The following is an 11,564-nucleotide window of genomic DNA, read 5'->3' on the forward strand; positions in this document are numbered from 1 at the left end:
GAGTTTTGTTTTCTCAGACTCTACTTTTAAGTAAATTTGCTAAGTTTCACAAAAATAATTGCTAGATTTTGAAATATATCTATTTATAAGATTAAAATTTTGTATTCACAGGAGTGCTACAATTTTATATTAGTAAGTTTCTTTAATATATTTTAATATTTAATTTTAATTATGGTCTAACACATCATACACTTCATTTATTCTTAGATAGTTAATATTTCTTTGGAATAAGTGATATTTTATTATTATAGCTTTATTATTTTTCACCTCCATTTATTTTTATTGCAGTTTCAGTAACAGAATTCTGGCAATTCAAGCAGTGTTAAAGTTTGTGATTTTGATATATGAAGTTAATAGCTGCTGCACTTTTATAGTGACAAAGTTCCCATGTCCCCTCTAGTCCGCTTTTATTCTATACCCCTCCCATGAAATCCATCCACTACTTGGTTATCTCAATTAACTATTTGTCATTGTTCCAAGCTACCTATTTCTTTGTTTGTCTCTCAGTATGCCACACATGAGTGATATCATCTAGTATTTGTCCTTCTCCCTTTGACGTATTTTTCTAAACATGATACCTTCCAGTTCCAACCATGCTGTAGCAAACTGCATGACTTTATCTTTACTTGTGGCTTTATAGTATTCCATTCCATGTATACCGCAGCAGGTAATTATACATTTGATTGTTTCCAGATCCTGACTATTGTACTAAGTGATAAAGTGAGCATACTCAGTACAATAGATCTTTTCAAAATTGTATTTTTGTGTTTGGGGGGTAGATACCAAGAACTGAAATTGCTGGATCATAGGGAAGTTCTATTGTTGCCTTTTTAAAATTTTATTTTTAATTTCATTGAATCACCATGAGAAAGTTACAACATTTCATGTTTGGATTACAATCACACAATGATCAAACACCCATCCCTCCATCAGTGCACATTCCCCATTTATCAATCTCCCGAGTATAGCCCCCTTCCTCACCCTTCCCTGCCTCCATGGCATAAAATATTCCCCATATTCTCTCTCTACTTTTGGGCATTATGGTTTGTAATACAGACACTAAGAGGTCATCATGTTTGGTCCATTATCTACTTTCGGCACACATCTCCCATCCCGACTGATTCCTCCAGCCATTATTTTCTTAGTGATCCCTTCTCTATTTAATCTGCTTTGTCCCCTCCAATCATGATGCAGGATTCCAGCTATGGGGCAGTCCTTCTGGTGCTTGTATCTACTGTCCTTGGGTGTCAGCCTCATGTTATGTTATTCTATACTCCACAAATGAGTGCAGTCCTTCTATGTCCCTCTCTTTCTGACTCATTTCACTTAGGATAATACTCTCCATGTCTATCCACTTATAAGAAAATTTCATTACTTCATCTCTCCTAACAGTTTCATAGTATTCCATTTTGTAGATGTATTAAAGTTTCTTTAACCAGTCATCTGTTCTAGGGCACTTGGGTTGTATCCATATTTTAGATATTGTGAACTGTGTTGAAATGAACATACAGATACAGATGTCATTTCTACTGTGCTTTTTTGCATCCTTGGGATATATACCCAGAAGTGGTATTGTGGGGTCATATGGAACTTCAATTTCTAGTGTTTGAAAGACTGTCCATATTGTTTTCCAGAAAGGCTGGGCCAGTCAACATTCCCACCAACAGTGAAAGAGTGTCCCATTTTTCCCACATCCATGCCAGCAGTGGTTGCTTTTGTTACACCAACAGTGAAAGAGTGTCCCATTTTTCCCACATCCACGCCAGCAGTGGTTGCTTTTGTCATTTTGAATGTGTGCCATTCTCTGTGGTGTGAGATGATATCTCATTGTTTTGATTTGCATCTCTCTGGAGGCTAGTGATGAATGCTATCCCTATTAGGATATCCATGACATTTTTCAAAGAAATAGACAAAACATTCCTGAAATTCATATGGAACAATAAACCCCCACAAATAGCTAAAGCAATCCTTGGGAAAAAGAAGATGGGTGGCATCACCTTCCCCAACTTCAAACTCTACTAAAAAGCAGTAGTAATTAAAACAGCATGATATCGGACTAGAAACAGACCTGTAGACCAATGGAACAGAGCTAAATATTCTATCACAGACTCCCAAATAGATGGCCGCTTAATCTTTGACAAAGGGGCAAGAAATGTGATGTGGAACAAGGAATGCCACTTCAACAAGTGGTACTGGGAAAACTGGATAGATACCTGCAAAAAAAATGAACAATGACCTTTGTCTAATGCCAAGCACAAAAGTCAGATCAAAGTGAATTAAAGACCTCAATATCTGACATGAATCCACAAGGTAGCACTGTAGCACTACACTGTTCTCCCATTGTTCATTGATTTGCTCAAGCAGACACCAGTAACTTCTCACAACAAATGGTGAGACTTGTTACCGTTTTTGGCATATTGAATATGTCACAGGAGCTTGCCAAGCTTTTCTATGCAGCGAAATACTCTCTATAGCTTGCCGGGCTCTCCAAGAGGGGTGGAGGAATCGAACGTGGGTCAGCCGCATGCAAGACAAATGCCTTACCTACTATGCTATCACTCCAGCCCAATCCATAAGGTACTTAGAGAAAAACATAGGCAGAACTCTCCACAACATTGAAACTAAAAGCATCTTTAAGGATGAAACAGCACTGACCATGCAAGTGGAAGCAAAAATTAAAAAATGGGACTACATCAAACTAGCAAGCTTCTGCACTTCAAAAGAAATAGTGACCAAAATACAGAAAGAGTCCACAGAATGGGAAAGAATATTTACCCAATATCCAACTCCTATCTGATAAGGGATCAATATCCAGGATATACGAGACACTAGTAGAATTGTACAAGAAAAAAACCTCTAACCCCATCGAAAAATGGGGAGAAGAAATGAACAGACCTTTCCTCAAAAAAGAACTACAAATGGCCAAACAGCAAATGAAAAAATGCTCAACATCTCTATTGTTATTTTTTGGAGAAACCTCCATACTTTTTCCCATAGAGGCTAAGCCAGATGACATTACCACGAAAGTAAATAAACACATCTTGTTTTATGCTATTCCCAGTTCTGTATGATGTCATGTCATCTCATTGTGATTTTGGTTTGCATTTCCATAAGAGAACACTTTCATGTATCTTGACCAGTTACATGTTGTCTCAAGAAATTATCTATTCATCTTTCACATTTTTATGAAATTGTTTTTTATTTTTTGAGTGTTTTCTATACCTTGAGTATTTGTCATTAATTTGATGTATATGTACAAATATTTTCTCATTCAATGAGGTTTATTTTTATTCTATCCCATTTCTTTCACCATAGCACTATCATCATTATTATACATTCTTCCTTTTATATGCTGTACTTAGAAGATAAAATGATCTTTTTATTTAAATTGTTATCCAGAATCATTATTTTGAAAATTCTAGATTCTTTTGCCAAATATAAATTTTTCTCCTTTCAATCATTTTTCTTTATCTTGTCAGACAAAATTGAACAGAAGTGGTGCTAGAAAACAGTACTTTTTATAATCTGAAGGGAATATTTTTACTGTTTTAATATTAAAATAGTTTTGACTGTTTGCTCTAGATTATGTTCATTAATTAAAGGCTTCCTTTATTTTCAACTACCTTAATCAGCTGATGTAAATTTTATCAAAATCTTTTAATAGCTGTCCTCCCATTGTTCATCAATTTGCTGCACCAGGCACAAGTAACATCTCCATTGTGAGACTTATTGTTACTGTTTTGGGGCATATCAAATACGCCACGGGTAGCTTGCCATGTCTGCCATGTGGGCGGGATACTCTCAGTAGCTTGCTGGGCTCTTCGAGAGGGATGGAGAAATAGAATCCGGGTTGGCCGATTGCATGGCAAAAATGCCCTACCAGCTGTGCTATCACACCAATTCATAAAAAATGATCAAAAAGATTTCCTTAGAAGAAAGTGGGTGAAGATTGTTGTATCTCACCAGGGAGCAATTAAGGCTTTGTAGAAGAGATTACTAACGTTTTGTCATATGTTAAGCCTTGTGTAAGTTTTCACAACACCACAAGAAGATAAAAGATAAAAGGGTTGAAAGGTTTGTGATAGTGGGCCTGCATGGGGTAGGCCTCAGCGGTGGAATTTGGTGGCCAGGACCTGCCTACCCAGGCTATTCTGGACAACAGGGGAAGGACAGGTGACAGGCAGACTCCCTGGCATCGTCTGATCTCTCCCATAGATGTCATTATAGGGTAGTCATCCACATTTCATCATTCAAGTCTCCTCGCAGAGCTCAAAGTCTCCAAAGTCTCAGTTCTCCTTCTCGTCTTCAGCATCTGGTCATCCACCTTCTCATCCTCAACACCTAGTCCTCAGCATCCAGTCTTCACTCTAAGTCTCCTCTTGGTGTCTTCTCTATCCCCACGTCTTTGTCTTCCTCTTCAGTCTCCTGCCTCTGTCTTCCTCTGTCTTCTGTCTTACTACACCGTTGTCTTCCTCTTCTATTCAGTTTTTAGTCTCAGTCCATCATATCAAGACTCCAGTCTCTATCTCCATCTCTGTAATTTCCCCTTTTAGTCTCCCTCAAGTTTTGCTCCATTGTCTCCAGACTCCTCTGGTGTCCAGTCTCTGTCTCCCTCTGCAACTCTTCTTTTAGTCTCTGGTCTCCTTCTGCAACTCAGTTTTTAGTTTCAGTTTTTAGCTTTTATATTAAAATTGCCATAACTATTTTTTTTTTGTTTTGAGGAAACACCAACCTGTGCTCGGGTCATATTTCTGGCTCTGAACTAAGAAGTCACTCCTAGCAGATGTTAGGGAACCATTTGTGGTCCCAGGAATATAATCCAGAACCATCATGTACAAAACAAGTATCATACCAGCTATACTATCTCTCCAGCCTCATAACTGATTCCAAAATGTTTAATTAGGCTTTCACTGGTGAAACAAACCTAAATTTTTCAATATATATTGTCATTTGACAACTGGAATGGGAAGGAATGGGAGTAAAGATAGACGGTCAGCAACTACACCACCTCCGCTTCGCTGATGACATCATTATAATAACATCAAACACTAGTGTTGGCTGACTTCAACCATGAGTGTGGAAAGGTCGGACTGCAGCTGAATCTCACAAAGACAATGTTTATGAGAAACGGTCTCATTCCTGATGTTCCATTCACTCTCAATGGAATGAACATCTCCGAATGCAACAGTTATGTGTACCGAGGTCGAGAAGTTAATATGACGAATGACCTGGTACCTGAGTTGCGCAGGAGGAAGAGAGTGGCTTTGAGCGCCTTCAAGAGCATCAAAGAAATAGCTAAGAGGATGAAGAACCTCGGGCCCCAGGCATGTCTCTTCAATTCCACTATTCTTCCTGCATTAACATACGCCTCAGAGACCTGGGTCCTACAGAAACAGGATGAGAACGCTATTCAGGTCTCCCGAAGAGGAAACTAAAAGCTATGCTTGGAGTATCATGCTTCACTCAAGTGAGAGAAAGAATCCAAAGTTCCAAACTCCATCGATGGTCAAGAATTAGGGATGCGGACTCATTTGCCAAGTCATTGAAAATCAGATGGGCTGGACACGTGATGAGATTTGGAGATGACTGGTGGACTAGAGCTGTTACCGACTGGATTCCACAGGACATCAAAAGATCACATGGCCAACCACCTACAAGATGGTCAGATTTCTTCGACAAAACTCTGAACAATCAGTTTGAGGCTCCTTGTGTTCCTAGAATAAGCAGATGCCATTGAGCTACACTAGCATGTGACAGGGATGAATGAGGATGTTACTGGCACTCGTTTGAGCAAATCAATGAGTAACCAGATGTTGTTATGTTGACTTCTCAACCTAGGTACACATAACTGTTGCATTCGGAGATGTTCAGTCCATTGGGAGTGAATAGAATGTCAGAAACGAGACTGTTTCTCATAAATATTGTCTTCATGAGATTCAGCTGGAGTCCAACCTTTCCACACAAACAGTTGCAGTTGGCCAGGATTTGTGCCACTTGGCTAATGTTTGGTGTTATTAGAACGATATCATTCGTGAAACAGAGGTGGTGTAGTTGCCGACTGCCTATCTTCATTCCCATTTTTCCCATTCCAGTCCTCGCATGACGTTCTCCAGAATGGCACTGAAGAGTTTCGGTGAAATGGTATCACCCTGCCGAACCCCTCTCTGACAGGGATAATCACTTCTTTGTAGAATGGTGAGACCCTGGTAGTGAATCCATAATACAGCTCACAGAGGATCCTGATGTATTGAGTTTGAATTCCCTGTTTGGCTAGGACTTCAATGACTGCTTCCTTCTTAACAGAATCAAAGGCTCTCTTTAATCAATGAACGTTAGACAGAGCAGCATCTTGAACTCCCAAGAAATCTCAATGAGCTTGGTTATTGTGTGTATATGGTTGATGGTGCTGAATCCTTTTCAGAACCCAGCTTCCTCTCATGGTTGTCCTTCATCTAGTGTTCTGCCAATCCTTTTCAGAATTACTCAAGTGAACAGCTTGTAGAAGACAGACAATAGACAGATTGGGCGATAGTTGCCAATGTCATGGATGTCTCCCTTCTTGTACAATAATACAGTCCTGCTGGTTTTCCATTGGGATGAAACCTTGCATTCAGACAGGTAGTGTGTGAAGAGATGAGCCAGTGTATTGATGAGTACCGACGGCAGATTCTTCAGGTGTTCAGGTCTAACCTTGTCTGGGCCAGGTGCTGTTCGTTTCTTTACTGATGAAATGGCATGTTAGAATTCCAAAGGAAGAACATTGGGAACGACATATCCATCCTGTGGAATTTGGTATTTGGGCAGGTGGACGTGGCTATGGAAGAAATCTGAGTAAGAGTCATGGATAGTCTTCTCCATTGCCCTTCTGGAAGATGTGATAGATCCATCAGGATGTCGTAGGGCAGTCATCTTGGTCTTGTAGTTAGTGAAGGACAGGCAGGCGTTGCAAATGCTAAGTGAAAAGCCAGGAGTAACTCCTGTGCTTTGCCAGGTGTGACAAAAAAAGCAAACAAACAAACAAACAAACAAACAAAAAAGTCAGATGAGCTGGAAAAAATTACGCTGCTTTGTAAGAAAAGAAAAAGAAACAAAGGTCTGGAGAGTTATAGTAGAATAAGTGTTTTCTCTGTTGATGGGGTTGATCCCTGCATTGCATATGGTTCCCTAAGCACTGCCAGGAGTCCTCTTCTAGTACTGAAACAGGACTAAGCCTGAACATTTCAGAGTCGTTGCTCGCAAAAACAAAAAATTCAAACAAAGAAAAAGAAAAGTAAAGAAATAAAGAGAAAGTAACTATGAATTCAAGGGAATGCCCATTTGAAAATAAATTGTTTCCAATTATTCACAGATAAGTGTAGATGATACAAACAACACAATTTTTATTAAGGCTCACATGAAGACACATTCCCTAATGAAGTCTGTTTTTTCTTATAACTTTTCTTAACAGCTGAGTGGTTCAAGATGAGCCCAGGAAAACATGTCAGCTATATAAAATAACATCTTAAAATGGATACCCACAGTCTTATTGAAATTTGGTTGATTATCTGTATATTTAAGAAGAAAGACAAATACCAGACTAACTGGAACTGACCATTTTTATGTTTCAGATTGAAAACAATAATTAAAGCACACATTTTAAGATAGCTATTGCCAAAAGTTCCAATCACCTAGATTAAAAGAGTTTAAAGTCATAAAACAAGCGTGGGATCCTGAGTTTTCTGAAGGGAGGAAGCAAATTTAACAAGTTTTTTAGTCTCAAAGATGCAGATTATTCAGTGTCCCTTTGAGTTGTGTTGTAGTAGTATAATAAAAATGAAGACTCTTCCAGAAAGAGCTCAGTCCCTAGGAAAACAATGAGCCTGCAGAGGGGGGAGGATTGAGGGGTAGAAGTTTAATCAAATAACATTCCTATTGTCTCCTCAATGAGAGTATTTGTTACAGTACTGCTAAGGGCAGTGTATTTCTCTTTTATTGGTCCCTGGAGCTTTATTCAAAAAAGAGACTGTCCTGAACCCCTAGGTTTTGAAAGTCTTGCCAAAATTTAAAGAGGGAGATATTCAAGGTTTCTTCCCCAAATCCTGAATTTCATGTGGGAATAAATGAATTTTGATTTCAGAAGAATAGAGACAGAATATTTCCATCAAGATGGAAGACAGTAATATATTTCTTTGAAATACACCTAAACTCATTGGTTGTGGCCTTTGGACATAAATTTGCTTTGATAATTTGCCTACTCTGAGTAAAATCTTTAAGATACAAATGAGTTTTCAAGTGCAGTAGACAAAAATATATGGTGATACAAAATCAAAGAAGCATACAGAAAGTATCTACAGCAACAAAAAACATAATCCGTTTGAATCAAAGTGATTGATAGAAATATTTCACTGACCTAGATATATTCAGCGTGCAGTTGGGAACGTTTTTGGGGGGACAGGATTGAACTACAATCAGAAGTACTCAGAGGGGTGCTCAATGAATACTAAGGGGGCACTCAGGAGGTGCTTGGGGATGCTCATTGGTGTTCAGGAGACCATCCGTGTGTGATGCCAAAGATTGAACAAGAGTTGTCTGAAGCTACCATATGCAAGACAAGTCTCATGCTGTCTCCACTTTGGAAACTTTCACCTACTATGTATCAAACATTTTTGTGGGGGGGAAAATGAGTCTTAGCTTTTTCTGTCAAGCTGTTTACAGTTCATAAAGACACAGACAACAAAAGAAACTTAGTAGAACACACAATGTGTCAAGGGGGAAAAAAGTAGCCAGCCAGAAAACTTCAGGTAGAGGAACGATAGTTGATAGTTCCTGTATCACATAGAATTTATGTTCTTAAGAAAATAATCACTCTTGGTTTCCTGATCTGAATGTCTCGTGGCATTGGTTGCATTTGGGATGTCATTTCAGTTAATGACAAGGAGTGCATCCACTTCCCAGGGGAATGAAAGTCGGATTCTTACATGTTTTTACACCTGCCAATTGTGTAAAGTTTCCTTAGATGATGACACAAGCTTTCTTTCATCCCAGTAAAGATAACATTATGTAGGCTCCTTCAGTCAGACAATAACCAGTCACAGACAATCACTTCCAAAGCTGTTAGCATTTCCTTACTAATGTTTCCGGGTTCTGATGTCATGAAGTAGAACATAGCTTAATTTCTAGAGTCCTATAGAACTTTAAAAATCAGACTCCTGATGGATTTTCAGTAACCTTCTTCATTAAAGGCAAAAATAATATTACAGTAGAGGTAAATAAATCACCAGGCATAATGCAAGTGCCTTAAGAACAAAATTATAAAGTGTCTATGATATTTTCATCTAATACTGTGTCAGTATATATTATACCCTAGTATAACTCCTAAAAAATTTCAATGGGAATTTTAATGTTTTTATCTTTTATCTGAAACATGCATCAAAAATTCTGTCAAAAAATAATCAATTTACTCACTAGTTTATGTAAGAATGAGTCATTAAGTAAAACAGATTGCTTTTTAAAAGAATTTCTTGCAGTAATATGAATGACAAGTATGTTATTTAGTGCTTCTCACACTTTTACAAAATTACTTTTGAAGTTACCATAATAATTATATATATATATGTATATATATATTATTTGCCAAAAAAATACTCTTGACTACCCTGTAGGAAAAAGCTGTGTGGTAGGGAAAAATACTGTAGCATCTCTTTAAAGGTTTTTTTGGGGGGGTGGGGGGGCACCCTTGATGGTTCTCAGGAATCACTCCTGGCTGGGCTCCAGGGACAACTTGGGATGCCAAGAATCAAAACTGAGTGGGTTGCATTCAAGGCAAGCTCCTTATCTGCAGTACTATTCCTCTGGTCCTGCTGTGCATCTTTAAATAATCAACAGGTTATAGACATTTAGTTTTGCCCTAGAAATTACTGACAGAATAATCATTGAGCTAAATATTATTTGACTTCTTAACTTTCCACTACATATCAGGCACAATATTGATAATAATCTGCATTGTTTATAAATGATCTTTCTAACTGAAACCGTGAACCATATATTTCATTAAAATTATTTTATTAAAATATTTTAATCACTGGAGCAATAGCACAGCGGTAGGGCATTTGCCTTGCATGCAGCCTGAGCCGGGTTCGATTCCTCCACAAACTACAGAGAGTATGTCGCCCGCACAGCAAAGCCTAGCAGGCTATCGTGACATATTCAATATGCCAAACACAGTAACAAGTCTCACAATGGAGACGTTACTGGGCCCGCTCAAGCAAATCGATGAACAATGGGAGGACCTTGATGGTGAAATATATCAAAAAGTGAGAATGTCACACATTTTAAACATAAAGAGAAACAATTGAAATCCATTTAATAAAGTTTAAACTCAACTATCTAAAATATTTATCACTAATGAATATTTTATCACTGATAAATAATAACTGTAGCACTGTCCTCCCATTGTTCATTGATTTGCTCAAGCAGGCCCAGTAAAGTCTCCATTTTGAGACTTGTTGTTACTGTGTTTGTTGTTACTGTGTTTGACATATCAAATACCTAACGGGTAACTTGCCAGACTTTGCCAAGCGGGAGAGACACTCTTGGTAGCTTGTCAGACTCTTCGAGAGGGGCGGAGGAATCAAATCCGGGTCGACAGAACTGGCCACGTGCAAGGCAAATGCCCTACCGCTGCGCTATCACTCCAGCCCTTAAGGCAATTATTCTTTTTGTTACTGTTGTACTATGTCTGAAATAGTGTATACTTTATATTTGTAATGCCTCTCAATTTTCATTAACCCTATTTCAAGTACTCAGTAGCCACATAAAAACAAAATATATAATCACACATAGGCTACCCTATTAAATAGCTAAGGTAAACAGATAAATTATTAAATATTTATGTTATTTATATCAGGTCAGAAGGAAGAAAATATATAGTAACCAACACAACAATTTACAAAAGTCAGAGAGTTTATAAATTAAACCTCTAAATAAACAGGCACAACAACTGAAGTAAAGGCTGTGAATGAAATTCAAGTTCAGGTTCCCAAGTAAACAAAAAGCCCTTTAGGAAATTATCTGACAAATTATTGTTTTCATCTATTTACATGGAATTACTTTTGTTTTTACTTTGCGTCAATGTGTTTTAAATTGTCTTGTTTACAGGGTAGAAGGTTTTTAATATAATAGCCATCACAATAGCAAATGCAATGACTTTTTGGCCTTTCAGAGAGGAAATCCTATACTATACAGGCTGCTGGACCTTAGGGTGGGGCCCTGTTGTTCTGCAAAACAAGCCATTCAGACTAGTCAAGGTTTCATTCAGAGCCAGCATGAAAATAATGACTGCTGGGACTGAACTTTATGTGGTCTGAGAATGGACACACATTTGAGAAAATAATGAACTATGTTAATTTAGCATCCATCTAACATATTCAAAGCACACTGATATTCCCCAGGGTTAGCAATTTCATAAACCAGTTAACACAAAAAAGTATTTAATTCACAAGCAATCAAAGATTTCAAGTAGATCATACTTTTTTGTAGGAAAATTTCAAGAATAAGTCTTTGTAGTAATATGCAGTCTTTAGTGA

This window comes from Sorex fumeus, unplaced genomic scaffold (genome assembly GCF_029834395.1).
Source record: "Sorex fumeus unplaced genomic scaffold, SorFum_2.1 ptg000003l, whole genome shotgun sequence".
In the NCBI taxonomy this organism is placed as follows: Eukaryota; Metazoa; Chordata; class Mammalia; order Eulipotyphla; family Soricidae; genus Sorex; species Sorex fumeus.